The sequence below is a fragment of the Anolis carolinensis genome, chromosome 2, assembly GCF_035594765.1.
Source record: "Anolis carolinensis isolate JA03-04 chromosome 2, rAnoCar3.1.pri, whole genome shotgun sequence".
In the NCBI taxonomy this organism is placed as follows: domain Eukaryota; kingdom Metazoa; phylum Chordata; class Lepidosauria; order Squamata; family Dactyloidae; genus Anolis; species Anolis carolinensis.
Genome location: NC_085842.1, coordinates 272036962 through 272052638, shown reverse-complemented (window position 1 = coordinate 272052638; position 15677 = coordinate 272036962). Strand labels below are relative to the sequence as shown.

General features: G+C 45.3%; 1 long non-coding RNA gene across 1 annotated transcript; it reads right to left on the bottom strand.

Annotated features, from left to right (window-relative positions):
- Positions 1-502: 502 nt before the first annotated feature.
- On the bottom strand, positions 503-1042 carry LOC134295869 (uncharacterized). The gene is made up of 2 exons (XR_010002446.1): positions 929-1042; positions 503-767 (listed from the first exon to the last, which is right to left on the bottom strand). It is a non-coding gene; the product is annotated as an uncharacterized LOC134295869 (long non-coding RNA).
- Positions 1043-15677: the final 14635 nt, after the last annotated feature.

Below are 15677 nucleotides of genomic sequence, written 5' to 3'. Positions count from 1 at the left end.
GGGAAGGGGTGAGCACCATCTTGCTCCTTCAGGCTCCAGGAGCTTTACGAACTGGGATGGTTCTGGGGATTAACCCCTGGAACTGCCCCAGGAGTTAATCCCCACATGAACCACACCCGGAATGATCTGGACCTTAGTTTAAGGTACAGATCTTTCCAGATTTTTTTTATTAATCTGGAGCAAACTAGGAAATTCCAGTTTTCTTCAGATTAATTCGGTTTTACCTGAGGTATCATTTGGATGCCTCAGGTAAAACCAAGACAGGTCCTGATATGGGCATGTCTGGGAGGGCCTATAGTTGTTTGATCATATAATGCAGAGAAAAAGAGATAGTCAAAAACTTAATTTTGTAGTATATATGTCTGTGTACAAATGTACAAAGATGCTCATGTTGGAGATGGATCACAATATGTATTTTCCTCCACCAGACCAGAAGCATTTTGATTATCCCTACATACATACATCTGCATGGCTGAAAAATAAGTATAGACGAGACATGGGAATAGTTGTGTATTCATTTTTACTCAGTTGACATGCTATTTCTGTAAACAAAGATTTCTGCCTGAATAAAGCCAGGACGGCTTCAATTTAGAATATATTCATACCACCACAATACGTTTTATGTGTAGTGTACACTAGATATGACATCAAAATTATGTAGCTCTCCATTGTGAATCCTCCAATCTGAGAGATTAATCTGTTTTCAGGTTATTATACCTTGTTGTTGCCATCTGCAGAGTTAGTTGGACTCCTTTACTCCATCACATCTGTGTAGGTAAAAAATTAAGAGAGAAAAATTAAGAGATTTTTTGGGCTTTTCACTGGGTTCAGTGGGAATCTGTTAGCAACTTCATCTTTTGCCATAATGATGCTAACAGTGTTCCCAGAGCCACAAACTGTGAGGAAAATAGAATTATGAAAGCTTTACCTCTGATACCGATCATTTTGGGCCCTTTTACCAGGACTGTTGGATTACTGAGGCTATATTGAACACATGCAGAATATGCCATTATAATGTAACTGGTCTACTTTGACACTGAAGTTCTAACACTAAGTTCTAAACAGTTTTTTTTTAATTCAAATTCTATGACATCCTTTTTACATATTAAGATTATCCCTGGATGCTCTTTCATGAATGCCTTCTCCAACAGATGATAAATAATCTTGGACATTCTTAAAATTTTATATAATGTGATTTTATTTTGTAATGGTATCTGTTTTATATGAACTGTTGTTTTGTAGATTGTTTTATATGAATTGTTGTTTTTACATTGTTTTTAGGCATTGAATTTTTGCCTATTTACTGTAAGCCACTTTGAGTCTCCTCAGAGAGAAAGGCGGGGTAAAAGTGATGTAAATAAATAAATAAATAGATATAGAAAGAGCTTTATCTACTGTGGCATATGAGACACAAGAACATTTACCAGAATATCTCTTTTATCACTTTATATTTACACAATTTTCAATCTGATGAACGAAACAAAATGACAATGATGATAATGACATAAAGAATATTTCCCATGTTTCTTATCTTTGATAAGAAAGCATGTTTGGCCACATCTCAATATTGCAGCTGTGTGATCGATGAAAAAATGTTTTAAAACTCAATACAAAGTTAGGGGGCACCAGCGTTTAATTTCTAATGAGTTTCTAAAGTATCATTAGAGCTATCTCCATGAATTTTCTATACAGTGACATAAGATAACAGAAGATCATTCCCTCCAACTTTCAGAAATATGCATACACCTACTGATTTTATTGAATATTTTAATGTTTTAAAAAAAACATTTAAAAAAAAACAACTATCTCATTGAATGCCTCTCATATTAACAATCAGAACTTCCATTTAGGAATTTCTTTCCAGCCCAGCACAGAGTGATTTACTTACTAGAAGTATCAGTCAGTCCTCCTCTTTGCAGATTTAACAATTTCTTGGCATTCTGGCTGGCTGCAGCTACAGAGTGACAAATCTCTCCCCTATCCTGATGGGGGTTTTCTGATGCTGAGCAGAATTCTGAGAAATGTAATTTAGGGCAGGGCCTTTTGGATTCTCTGGCATAGGGCTCCTCGCCTTCCCAAACTACATTTCTCTGAATTCTGTGCTTTCTCAGTCTCTTTCACAGTGAACTCTACTTTCTCCCTGCTGCTTCCCTCTCCTAATGGCGAGGAATGGCAGCGTTTTTGGCCTTCCTTTGCTTACTTACAATGAACATGAAACTCACTTTGGGAGGCTTCTGAGATTTACAAAATTCAAATGAAAAAGTATTGGGTAAGTTTTGATCCTTAAGTTTTTGGCACGGGCAATGGCTATATGTTGGATATTATGTCACAAGTGTGAATGTAACTGATTTGATCCAATTTACAATAATTAACACACCATTTGCACAGTCCTACTCAATATATTACAATGATTTGCATATTTTTATCCTTGTTTCAATTTTGGGTATGGTTTGTGGAAAATTATTTTCACAAAACATATTTTAGCAAAATAGGGTTTGCACAAAGACAGAGTATGTTGGGAGGGGGGAGGTTGTACATGAAACATTGCATATTGCACATAATATTTTTTATGTAGGGGGAGGGATCCAAAACAATAAACTCTCATATTCTTGCCCAGCAAGGAAAAAAGTTCTCATGTGGAAGAAGGAAATTAATTAAGAATGTTGGCCCTACTTCTCAACAAAATCCTTTATGTTTAGTTGGGGAAGTTAGCTTTGATATCCTTGTGTATTTTTATCCACTGCTCTGTGTTTCAGTTTTATGATTTTTCTGACTGCAGTAGAATGGAATATATGTATTTTGACTCGTTAAAACCTCTGATGTTGTAGCTATACTGCAGTGTCAACATGGAAAAATGGCTGAATAAATAGATGTCTGCATCTCTCTGAATTAGGAAAGTTCAGTTTCAATCTCTTCTCGTTCAATCTGTAAAAGTGTATGACATGACAGTACAAGAGGTAATATGTAAGTGTGAAGGGTTCTGCCGTGTATCCATGTTGTATTTTTTTCACCCTAAAAAACTCCACAGTATTGAGCTTACATTTGCAGTCTACACTTTACTTACCAAAAATAATAAAGATGAAATACTCTACCTTTACAGCCATCAAAGAGTTTACATTTAAATTAGGGATGGAAAACGACTCCATGAGTAGTTCCCAATGATTACAGTGATTCAATATAAATGGAATCACAGTTGGCACTGATATAAAGCTGCTGTGAAGAATCACTTTAGTAATGTTGCTTCTGACACTAGCACAAGATTTTTTTTATGAAAACCTATGAAATAAAGTCAAAGCGATGAAGAACAAATAAATCTTAGGGTTTACCCCTTAAGTATAGTGGATACAGTATTAAAGTTATAGAACAATTTCAGTTGTTTAAACAAAGTTTGTGAAAATAATATAAGCACTCTGGTTAACAAATTTCCCGTGGGCTTTTTTGGCTATTCTCCTTATTTTCCCAAACTTTACTACTGTGATTTGATTCCAGTAATGTACATTTACATCCATTTGTTGTTTTAGGCTTAGGAGCCAATATCATACAATATGTAGATAGTAGGCTTGCTCAAATAATTCGTTTTCCCTGTTACCCGTTATTAATTCGTTATTTTCGTTAGTTTTGAAGCAATATTGAACCTTGGTTGTCCACACGCCTGGATATCGCGGTTTCGAACCGCGATTGGCCGTTTTCCGTTATGGCGCCTTTTTTTTCGTTTTTAAAAAATGCTTTTGCAAATCACCCAAACTTGTTTAATGGCACTGGGGCAACCTAGCGTGTTGTTGGCACCTTGTGGCCAATCAGAGAGCACGTGAAACCAGGGGGAGGGGCTGGTAGGACGTCCTGAAAAGAGCCTGCACTCAGCCTCGTGGCTCATTCGCACCGGGGATTCTGAAGAGGGTGGAAGGGAGTTTGGGCAGGCAGGCAGGCAGGAAACTTTGCTGCGTCACAGCCTCCTTGGCTGTTTTCTAGAGCTGAGCTAGGCTGAAGACCGGGAGAAAATTTTGGGTGGGTGAGTTTGGGAGGTGTGGGTAAACTGTTGGGTGTTGGGTGTTGCTTTTATAATTTTTTGCAAAGGGCCTGTGGGTGTTTTTTTCCTCACGAGATTGGCGTTTGCAATTTTCCCATACGGCCAGCAATTATTCTGCTGCGCCTTTTTTTCTTCTAAAGGGTTTTTGGAAACAAGGGAGCCTGGTGATTTGGCCCTTGCCTCATGCAGGGCTATTTTTCTCCGTGCCAGGGTCTCTCCGTGAAAGGGTCGCTTTCTGTGTTTCAAAAGCCAACTTTGCCAAAAACAACTGCAGCTCCCATTAGTCCTTGGCAGAACTCAAAAAAATCCTTTTTGGGAAACAAGGGACCCACTTTTGCCCTTTCATTGCTCAAATAGGGCAGTCTCTCCGTGAAAGGGTCGCTTCCTGTGTTTCAAAAGCCAACTTTGCCAAAAACAACTGCAGCTCCCATTAGTCCTTGGCAGAACTCAAAAAAATCCTTTTTGGGAAAAAACGGACCCACTTTTGCCCTTTCATTGCTCAAATAGGGCAGTCTCTCCGTGAAAGGGTCGCTTCCTGTGTTTCAAAAGCCAACTTTGCCAAAAACAACTGCAGCTCCCATTAGTCCTTGGCAGAACTCAAAAAAATCCTTTTTGGGAAAAAAGGGACCCACTTTTGCACTTTCATTGCTCAAATAGGGCAGTCTCTCCGTGAAAGGGTCGCTTCCTGTGTTTCAAAAGCCAACTTTGCAAAAAACAACTGCAGCTCCCATTAGTCCTTGGCAGAACTCAAAAAAATCCTTTTTCGGAAAAAAGGGACCCACTTTTGCCCTTTCATTGCTCAAATAGGGCAGTCTCTCCGTGAAAGGGTCGCTTCCTGTGTTTCAAAAGCCAACTTTGCCAAAAACAACTGCAGCTCCCATTAGTCCTTGGCAGAACTCAAAAAAATCCTTTTTGGGAAACAAGGGACCCACTTTTGCCCTTTCATTGCTCAAATAGGGCAGTCTCTCCGTGAAAGGGTCGCTTTCTGTGTTTCAAAAGCCAACTTTGCAAAAAAACAACTGCAGCTCCCATTAGTCCTTGGCAGAACACAAAAAAATCATTTTTGGGAAACAAGGGACCCACTTTTGCCCTTTCATTGCTCAAATAGGGCAGTCTCTCCGTGAAAGGGTCGCTTCCTGTGTTTCAAAAGCCAACTTTGCCAAAAACAACTGCAGCTCCCATTAGTCCTTGGCAGAACTCAAAAAAATCCTTTTTGGGAAACAAGGGACCCACTTTTGCCCTTTCATTGCTCAAATAGGGCAGTCTCTCCGTGAAAGGGTCGCTTCCTGTGTTTCAAAAGCCAACTTTGCCAAAAACAACTGCAGCTCCCATTAGTCCTTGGCAGAACTCAAAAAAATCCTTTTTGGGAAAAAAGGGACCCACTTTTGCCCTTTCATTGCTCAAATAGGGCAGTCTCTCCGTGAAAGGGTCGCTTCCTGTGTTTCAAAAGCCAACTTTGCCAAAAACAACTGCAGCTCCCATTAGTCATTGGCAGAACTCAAAAAAATCCTTTTTGGGAAACAAGGGACCCACTTTTGCCCTTTCATTGCTCAAATAGGGCAGTCTCTCCGTGAAAGGGTCGCTTCCTGTGTTTCAAAAGCCAACTTTGCCAAAAACAACTGCAGCTCCCATTAGTCCTTGGCAGAACTCAAAAAAATCCTTTTTGGGAAACAAGGGACCCACTTTTGCCCTTTCATTGCTCAAATAGGGCAGTCTCTCAGTGAAAGGGTCGCTTTCTGTGTTTCAAAAGCCAACTTTGCCAAAAACAACTGCAGCTCCCATTTGTCCTTGGCAGAACTGGAAAGTACAGGTATCCCCTTGTAAAAAAATAAAATTAGCTAAAAAATACATAGATGGTTTTGCGGCAGTTAAGATACCCTTAATAACATAACACGTTGCCAATCAAGAAACAAGAAATATTTTTCACCACTTCCACGACACCTTTCCATCCCCCCATCTGTCTCCTGAAAACAATCCTGCTGTCATGAAACGTTCAGCTGTACGTGGGTCTGGGGGAGCAAGTCCTGATAGTGGTAAAGGCACAGCCAGGACACTGTGGGGGGCCAAAAAAGTTAGGGTGGGTCCCATCCGTCTGGAACGCCGAACTATGGGAGTGGGTGGACTTGATGAAGAAGCCGGCTGTTCGCATGCAGAAAGTACACAGCCCTCCACACCGAGCCAGTTGTCTTATAGAGCTGAGACCACAGGAAGATCAATGCAACATACAGGTTTAGCCGTCCTGGAACTACAGGTGGTGGATAGTGAGGATATAGATAACCCCACCCCTCCACCCGCTACTGACAGTGAGGAGGAGGTAGAGGAGGTTGTACCATCCAAACAAAAACTTTCTCAAGCTGACGAAAGGGTGCCCACGACTCCTATCTCAGTGGGCATCCCCACAGTGGCTGTGGGGAGGCCTAGGTCTTATATTTGGGACCATTTCCATGTGCACTCTCAGAGTGCTACCTTGGCTGTTTGTAGGCACTGTGGGGCAAATATCAGCAGAGGCAGAGACCTGAGACATCTTTCGACCTCGGGGTTGAGTTCTCACTTGAAGCGACACCATCCCTCCATATCGGTACGAGGGGGAACTGCAAGCCCTTCCAGTGGCAGCATTAGCACACAAAGTTCTCCTGGTGAAGATGGTGGAAGGCAGACACAGTCCACCTTGGAGGATTGGGCCATTCCATTACCCAGAAAGAAAACGGGGGAAACATTACTCACACCCCAGCAGATAACCCAAACTGTGGGAGAGATGATTGCCCTTGATCACCATCCCTTCCGCCTGGTTGAACAAGAAGGCTTCGTATGCCTTATGAAACGGCTGTGCCCCCGATACAAAATCCCCTCCCGTCACACCTTTTCCAGAAAAGTAATTCTGGCTTGTACGAGGGCTGTAAGGAACGCATTTCACAGATGTTGCGTAGCGCCATGGGAGGACACATCCATTTTACCTCTGACATTTGGTCAAGCTTGGGAGGAAGCCATTCCTACCTCTCTCTCACAGCACATTGGTGGGAGAAGGAAGGCAGTATGGATACATCCCATTGTTGGGCACTCCTCGCGTTGGAGGTTGTTGATCGAGATCACAAGGCAGAGACCATCTGCAGCTCTCTGGAAAACATTATGGGGGAGTGGATGCAGTATAGGCCGGAAGAAATGAGGAGGGGCTTTATGGTGACTGACGCTGGGAAAAATATGATCAAAGCGGTTGAAAGTGCCGGGTTTCAGAATGTGTCCTGCATGGCCCACATGCTTCACAATACCGTCAAGGAAGGTTTAAAGAGCCCGGAAGAGCAGCCAGCCAGCAACGCAAACATCTCCCTGCTGATCGAGCGCTGTAGAAAGATCGCGGGCTACTTCCACAGGAGCATCAAGGCAGCCCGGCAGCTGAGAGAGAGGCAGAGCCTTGAAGGCCTCCCGCAGCACAAGCTGCTCCAGGACGTCTCAACTCGGTGGAATTCAACCTTTAAAATGCTTGAACGCATGGTCGAGCAGCAGAAGGCGGTACACGGCATCTCGCTCACTTTGGTTGCGCCAGTTAGCAAACTTGTTCCAAATAAGCAAGAGTGGGACACCATCTCCCAGCTAGTAGACATACTAAAGCCATTCAAACATGCCACTGACACCCTTTCGGACTCAAAAGCCCTTCTTAGCCAGGCAGTGCCCATGGTCTTGAGGCTAAGGAGGCACCTAGAAAGGCTTGGGGCCGGTCGAACAATGGACTCCCTGGCTGGACCGCTGACACCGCCGGCCCAGGAGGTGGTGAGGAGGTTGTCCTTTGCTGTACGGAAACGCCTTGAGCCACTTCTTTCCAGCAAAGTCCATATGCTGGCGGCCTTGTGTGATCCCCGGCTAAAGTACAACGTCTGCCCAAAAGACTTTACCGTGTGGAAGGCCCAACTAGTTAACCTTGTAAGGGAGGTCTTTGCTGCCAGGGTGGAGGAAACGGGCACAGCGGCCCCTCTTCCGGAAATGCCTGTAACCCCCAGCACTAGCGCTAGTGGCGAGACAGAAAGTCCCGGGGAGCCGGGAGGTGTTTGCCGTAGGGATACGGATCTCCAGCAGCGACCAGGAAACGTATTTTTTGCGGAGACGGTGGCCATACTAGCCTGCTCTGAAGAATCCTCTTTGCTGGCTTCTGCTCAAAAGGTAGACTCGGCCGAATGCTCGGTCAACAGGTACTTTGAGGAGCCTCCTGAGATAATATCTTGTGATCCATTGGCCTATTGGGCTTCACGCGAACACATGTGGCCGGACCTGTCACACGTAGCCCGCCAGTTCCTCAGCTGTCCTCCCACGAGCGTGCAGAGCGAAAGGGTCTTCAGCCTAGCGGGAGATGTAGTCACGCCCCACCGCAGCTTGCTGGACCCCCAAACAGTTGAGAAACTGGTTTTCCTGAAGGCCAACCTTCCCGTGTTGAATTTCCCAGATTTGGATTTTGACACCGACGGCTCTTAGAGCAATAGTTCTCCTTTAATCAGCTCTGCTTCAGAGTAACTTTGGCTAATTTGGTGGGTGGCCAGGGGTGGGGTTGCCCCTTTGGACTCTGTCAAACAACTCTCTCCTCTAACCTACAATGCTTTCCTCTCTCTTTTTCCTTCCTTTCTCGTCTTTATCATCACTCACCGTTGCCCACTGTTGTTTTTGGGTTCATCAATCACAAGGCGCCGTTTCCCGAATCATTGAATCATGGAACCATAGAAAAGTAGAGTTGGAATAGAACTCATGGGCCATCGAGTTCTCCCCCAACAGACACGCAGGAAGTTTCATTCAAAGCATTCCCGACAGATGGCCATCGAGCCTATGCTTAAAAGCTTCAAAAGAAGGAGGCCCCAACACAGTCCGAGGGAGACAGTTCCACTCCAGAACAGTCTTCACAGTCAGGAAGTTCTTCCTGATGTTCCGGTGGAATCACCATTCCACTTGTTGGAACACACTGCTCCGTCCTGTTGTCTTCTGGGCAGCAGAAAATAAGCTTGCTTCATCCTCTCTATGACTACCCCTCACATATTTGTACATTGCTAACATTTCTCCTCTCAGCCTTCTCTTCTGCAGGCTAAACAATGATTACCAGCTAATAAAGCCTCTACTCATACTGTTTGATCAGACCCTTTTTCATTGTAGTCGGAATCCTCTATACACTTTCAAGCTTGAACGCATCTCCATTTATCTGCGTTGCCCAAAGTTGGACATATTATTCCAGGTGCGGTCTGACCACGGCAGAGTAGAGTGGGAACAGGACTGCCTTGGATCTAGACGACGATATTCCCCTGTTAATGCATGCCTAAAGCCCATTGGATATTTGCTCTGCCGCAAACCATAGTAGGCTCATTGTTATGTTGTTGTCCACGAGGACTCACAGACAGTTTTCTCACACAGTGCTGTCAAGCTAGGCGTCCAAAGAAATGTCGCTTGGAGTTACATTATGTTTAACAAAGTGAAGTTTCTTTCATTTGTCCCTGTTGAACTTAATAAAGTTACTTTTGGTCCATCTCTGTAGTCTGAAGTCACAAAGTTTTTTCTCTCCCTCAATAGTGACGCTCTAGAGGTAGAAGGATTTTTGGTGAGAAATTACTCCATGAAATCCTAGGTAGGATATGCATCCTCTTAGGGTTCATTACGGATTTCATTCAATTCCCTTTTTTAATTTTTTTGGTTCAAACATTATTTCCCTCATGAGCCAGGAATTTTTGGTCTTCTCCAGATCCTAAGAGTTCCTGTACAGAAAGAGCAGTGATATATTTGATGAGGATACTTCGGATATTCATTTAAGGTGAAGGAATACGCCAGAGTCATATTTTTTTGATATATCTGTCCATCTGAACCTTTGAGGACGTGTTTTGCCACGGGGATTAATACAACACCTCGACTTTGGCCAGCACTTCTCTAAAGTTTCATCTTTCACTGTCCCATCGGCTTGAGCGGTTGTGGTCGACGCAGTGGCCGCGGTACGGCCGCCTTTGGTCCCCCTTTCCCTCTGGCCGCGCACGTGGACGGTGGCGTTTGCCCGTCAGGGCATGTGCCTTTGCGGCTGCTAGTGACCTCTGGGCACAGGTTCCGTCGAGTGCGAACCGAATTTTGCTGGCTTGTTGGTATAACTCAGAGGGTCAAATCGTCAAAGTCAGAGGAACACCATCAAATTTGGACAAATTTCTCAAAATGTAAACCTTGGGTCCCATCACCTTGAAAGGCTGTGATTGACGCTGTTGCTGCGGAACGGCCGCCTTTGGTTGTTCTGGCCCTCTGGTCGCGCACGTGGACGGTGGCGTTTGCCCGTCAGGGCGTGTGCCTTTGCGGTTGCTAGTGACCTCTGGGCGCAGGTTCTGTGGCGTGGGAACTTCAATTTGCTGGCTTGTTGGCAGGGACAATAGAAGAGGGTGGAATCACCGCACCGCAGAAAGCAGGACACCTTGGCCTTGTCCACGTCTTTTTCAAATTTTCTTCTTCCACTTTCCCTTCGCCTTTAAAGGCAGTGTACTCGACGCTGTGGCCGCGGGACGACCGCATTTTGTTCCCCCCGCAATCTTTCCGCGCACGCAGGCGGTGGCGTTTGCCCGTCAGGGCGTGTGCCTTTGCGGCTGCTAGTGACCTCTGGGCGCATGTCCTCTGGCTATGGAAGTGCTTCTTGCTGCCTTGTTGGCAGCGACGATAGAAGAGGGTGGAATCACCGCACCGCTGAAAGCGGGACACCTCGGCCTTGTCCACCTCTTTTTTAAATTTTCTTCTTCCACTTTCCCATCGCCTTTAAAGGCAGTGTACTCGACGCTGTGGCCGCGGGACGACCGCATTTTGTTCCCCCCGCAATCTTACCGCGCACGCGGGCGGTGGCGTTTGCCCGTCAGGGCGTGTGCCTTTGCGGCTGCTAGTGACCTCTGGGCACATGTCCTCTGGCTACGGAAGTGCTTCTTGCTGCCTTGTTGGCAGCGACGATAGAAGAGGGTGGAATCACCGCACCGCTGAAAGCGGGACACCTCGGCCTTGTCCACCACTTTTCTAAATTTTCTTCTTCCACTGTCACATCACCTTGAGAGGCGGTTGTCGACGCTGTTGCCGAGGGACAGACGCCTAAGGTTCCCCTCGCCCTCTGTCCGCGCCCGAGGACGGTGCCCTTTGCCTGTCAGGGCGTGTGCCTTTGCGGCTGCTAGTGACCCTTGGGCGCAGGTTCTGTTTGTTGGTAGGACGATAGAAGAGGGTGGAATCTCACCGCAGAAAGTCTTACACTCAGAAGTAAGACTTGTAGTCTTCAACTATCTATGGAGAACTCTCGGACAGATTCAGAAAAGAAATTCCTGTTGGACATCAACGGCGTCACTTCCTTCAAGTCCATGCCATTCTGATGCTATGCCTGTAATATCACTACCTCCTTGAATCGGACGGGCAATAAAACATGGAGGATGGACCAGTTGGATCTTCTTACACTCCCAGGCACTGTCTTGTTTTTCAAAAAGGAATTCTTTTCAAAAGTGCCGTTTTTTCCCACGCTCTGCCTTCCTAACGGTCAAGCTCTCACATCTGCAGGTTTCTGGACTACGGCATTGCGATGACAATGCCAGTATGCGGTCCTCCAATTTTTGCATGAAGTCTCTTTTCTTTTTTTGTGTAGTGTGGACACAGCTCTGCAAAACCTCTACTAACTTGCAGACCACAGTCCACACCTACAGTGAGATGTTGCAAGAATAAAGTAAAGGTCTGTCAAACCCTCCTCATCCAATCCATGCTGTTGACAGTTATACATCTCTGTGGTTCCCTTTGGCTTCCTTCTCAACCCAGCTTTGGTCATTTACCTTTAATAACACCAGACACACACACAACTCTTCCCTCTAGTTCAATGCCATAGAAACATTAACCTGACATCAGAGCCGTAAAACATTCCAGTTCCAAAAAGCCTTCGAGGACTGTGGGGTGGATCGCTGGCAGATGAAGAATTGGTTTCCAGGCAAAGAGTATTTCGCACTTTATTGATTTTTAACTCTCAAACTACCTCATCTATGTGCAATTATTCAGCCCTCGGCCACAGAGCCGTGTTTTTACACCTCTGTTTTTTAAGCAGGTAATGCTGTGACAGCTTTCTTATTTTATGTGTTATTGATGCAACATTTCCTTTAACAAATATAAAATTTTGGGGTTTAATTGTTCACATTGTATTGCTGACGGCCACGCCCCATGGAAGCTGCTCAGAGTCCCTCCGGGAAGATGGGCCGGGTAATAACAATTAAGATCTTACTGTGGTATTAGAACAATCATTATTGATGTCATGATGTCCACGATTTCCCTGTGGAATGCCAGCTAGCTTGTGTCCTCCCGGGAAGGGTGCGGCCAGGGCCGCTGACGGTTTGCTGTCATGGAGTGTGCCTTTGTGGCGGCTACAGACTGTGTTGCTATGGTCTGGTTGACACATTAGTCAGTGGGGCTTGGGCCCACATTTCACTAGCAGACGTGAAGAATACACGCCCTTCCCCATGTGGGTTCTGTGGTGGGCGTGGGGCCGGCCAACGGTGGCCGGCCCCCCTGGTCAGTGGGGCTTGGGCCCACATTTCACTAGCAGACGTGAAGAATACACGCCCTTCCCCATGTGGGTTCTGTGGTGGGCGTGGGGCCGGCCAACGGTGGCCGGCCCCCCTGGTCAGTGGGGCTTAGGCCCACATTTCACTAGCAGACGTGAAGAATACACGCCCTTCCCCATGTGGGTTCTATGGTGGGCGTGGGGCCGGCCAACGGTGACCGGCCCCCCCCCTGGTCAGTGGGGCTTGGGCCCACATTTCACTAGCAGACGTGAAGAATACACGCCCTTCCCCATGTGGGTTCTGTGGTGGGCGTGGGGCCGGCCAACGGTGGCCGGCCCCCCCTGGTCAGTGGGGCTTGGGCCCACAGTTCACTAGCAGACGTGAAGAATACACGCCCTTCCCCATGTGGGTTCTGTGGTGGGCGTGGGGCCGGCCAACGGTGGCCGGCCCCCCCTGGTCAGTGTGGCTTGGGCCCACAGTTCACTAGCAGACGTGAAGAAGACACGTCTGAGGGGCTTGCGCCCACATTTCCAGGTATTTTACTTCTCTCTCTGTCTCTGGGAAGCGTGCCGGGCAACGGTGGCCGGCCCCCCTGAGCAGTATTTTAAGGTGCGGGCCTTGCCGCCTGTGGGTGTATCTTTCTTTCCTTTTGTTTTTGCTGCCTCACGGCCAACGTGGTCGTGTTTCCCGCGGTGCACCGCATCTCTCTTCTCTCTCGGCTGTCGTTCTTTACCCCTTAGTGCGATTTGGCACGGAAGCCTCCTTGGGGGCGGCCACTCTTTCTTCCTTTTCGGGAAGTGTGCCGGGCAACGGTGGCCGGCCCCCCTGGGCAATATTTCAAGGTATGGGCCTTGCCGGCTGTGGCTTTTTCTTTCTTTTCTTTTCTTGCCTCCAGTAAGTTACAACACAATCACACAATAAACACAATCACAACACCAAAAAAAGGCCAAAACCCACAACAGGCAATGTGCCATGCTTTCTATATTTAGTAATATATATAATACAAAATAATAAATACAGCCAGACTTTTGAGCTGCAAGGATATTCAGTGCAATTCAACCAGACCAATAAAAGATTAACCTTCGAAAAAGGCGACCAGGCTTTGAAACAGTGATACTACTCTGAATCTGACCAACCAAAGATTTCCCCTAGATAGCAAGCACCCAGGCTTTGAACCACCGAGGCTATTCATTACAATTCTACCCCCCTAAAAGGCAACTACCTAACCTTCCAAGCAGCAAGCCTATTCCTTTCTATTCCACCTCACCAAACAAGGATTCCCATAAGAAAATGGCCAGGCTTTCAGGCTACAAAGCTATTATTCACTGTTATTCCACCTACTACCTAACAAAGAATTCCCATACACCACAGCAACGCGTGGCCGGGCACAGTAAACTATAAAATTGTGCAATAAATCTTAGGAAAGGGCAAACGCTCTGCAATTTAGCAAACAAGCAGGGTGGATTGTGTTCTCCCACTGTACCAAATTTGATCAGTATAGCTGAAAAAATGAGAGCAGGAGAGCCCCCGACCCCCCCCCCCCGGGGCTGTTTTTGGGCGACCGCGCATGCGCGTCCGCCATTAACGAATTAATTTCGAAAATAACGAATTTTCGTTAATTTCGAATAATTTTGGGGACAAAATTCGTAAATAGCAACAAAAACGAAAAACTGCCCCCTCTAGTTTTGAAACGAGTTTAGAATCAAATTTTTCATGGATTGATCAAGCCTAGTAGATAGTACGTAGTCAGCAGCTAAGAACAATATTTTGAACAAATCAGGGCTTGATTATAAGAAGAAAATAGTTTAAAAGCCAAAGAGAAATGTAATGCTTATTGATACATGTAAATACCCACTCTGATGTCATCTGCTTGATCTGTCAATCTTCAATATCTTCTTGCCAATTTGGCTGCCTATAGCAGTGGAATTAGATGTCACTTCACACTGATTAATGATTTGGATTATAGGAGGGAGGGGTGTCTAGAAAACAAACAACCCTAATGTGCACTGCAACATACATCCACATGGGGAAACCTGTGTTAAAAATATCAGGAGAAAGTCTAAAATTGGCTATAAAATGTGCTGCGGGTGATCAGTGTATGTATGATGAAGAGCAGAAATTCAGGGGGAACCAGATATGGCACTGTCAGGAAGGTAAACAAACACCTTTTCCCTCTCAGAGAAACAATGACTCCCCCCTTTTTGTTTTGTTTGGGTTTTTTTTTTTTTAAGATGAGCTTCATTGCTGATTCTCATCTAGTGCTGCAATTCTACCATTCCTCCAAATAGCATAAGCAAAAAAATCATTCTGCTGAATTGATTCAGCATGAGGGGAGATTTGTGGACACTGCGGGAGCTTTTCATGGTTCTTAGGGTATGTGGAGACTCATCAACATGGAACTTTTTTCATCTCTTAAAAGTTTTTTCGTTATATAATTTTTATTGTATATATGAGAAATGGAGAGAGGTACAAGAGTGAATATAGAACATGGGCATTTTTAACATTTAACATTTTTGTCTTCTTCTAGTGCTGTCTAATACTAAAAAGGTTTATATGATAATAGAACTATAGAATAATAGAATTGGAAGAGACCATATGGGTCATCTAGTCCAACCACCTGCCATGCAGCAAAAGCACAATCAAAGCACACCTACAGATGGATGTCCAGTCTGTTTAAAAGCCTCTAAGGAAGGAGCTTCTGCCATGCTCTGAGGCAGAGAGTTCCAACATTGAACAGCTCTCACAGTCAGGAAGTTCTTCCTAATTTTCAGATGAAATCTCCTCTCCTGTAATTTGAACTCATTGCTCCAATTCCTAGTCTCCAGGGCAGCGGAAAACAAGTCTGCTCCCTTTTCCTTATGGCATCCTTTCAAATATTTAAACATGGTTATCATGTCTCCTCTCAACCTTCTCTTTTGTAGGCTAAACCCAGCTCTTTAAGCCACTCATAGTATCCTATCCAAACCTTTGATCATTGTAGTTGTCATCCTTTGGGCACATTCCAGCTTGTCAATATCCTTCTTGAATTGTGATGCCCAGAATTGGACACATTATTCTAGGTGAGGCCTGACCAAAACAGAATAAGGGTACCATAACTTTCCTTGATCTAAACACTATACTCCTTTTGATGTAGCCCAAAATCC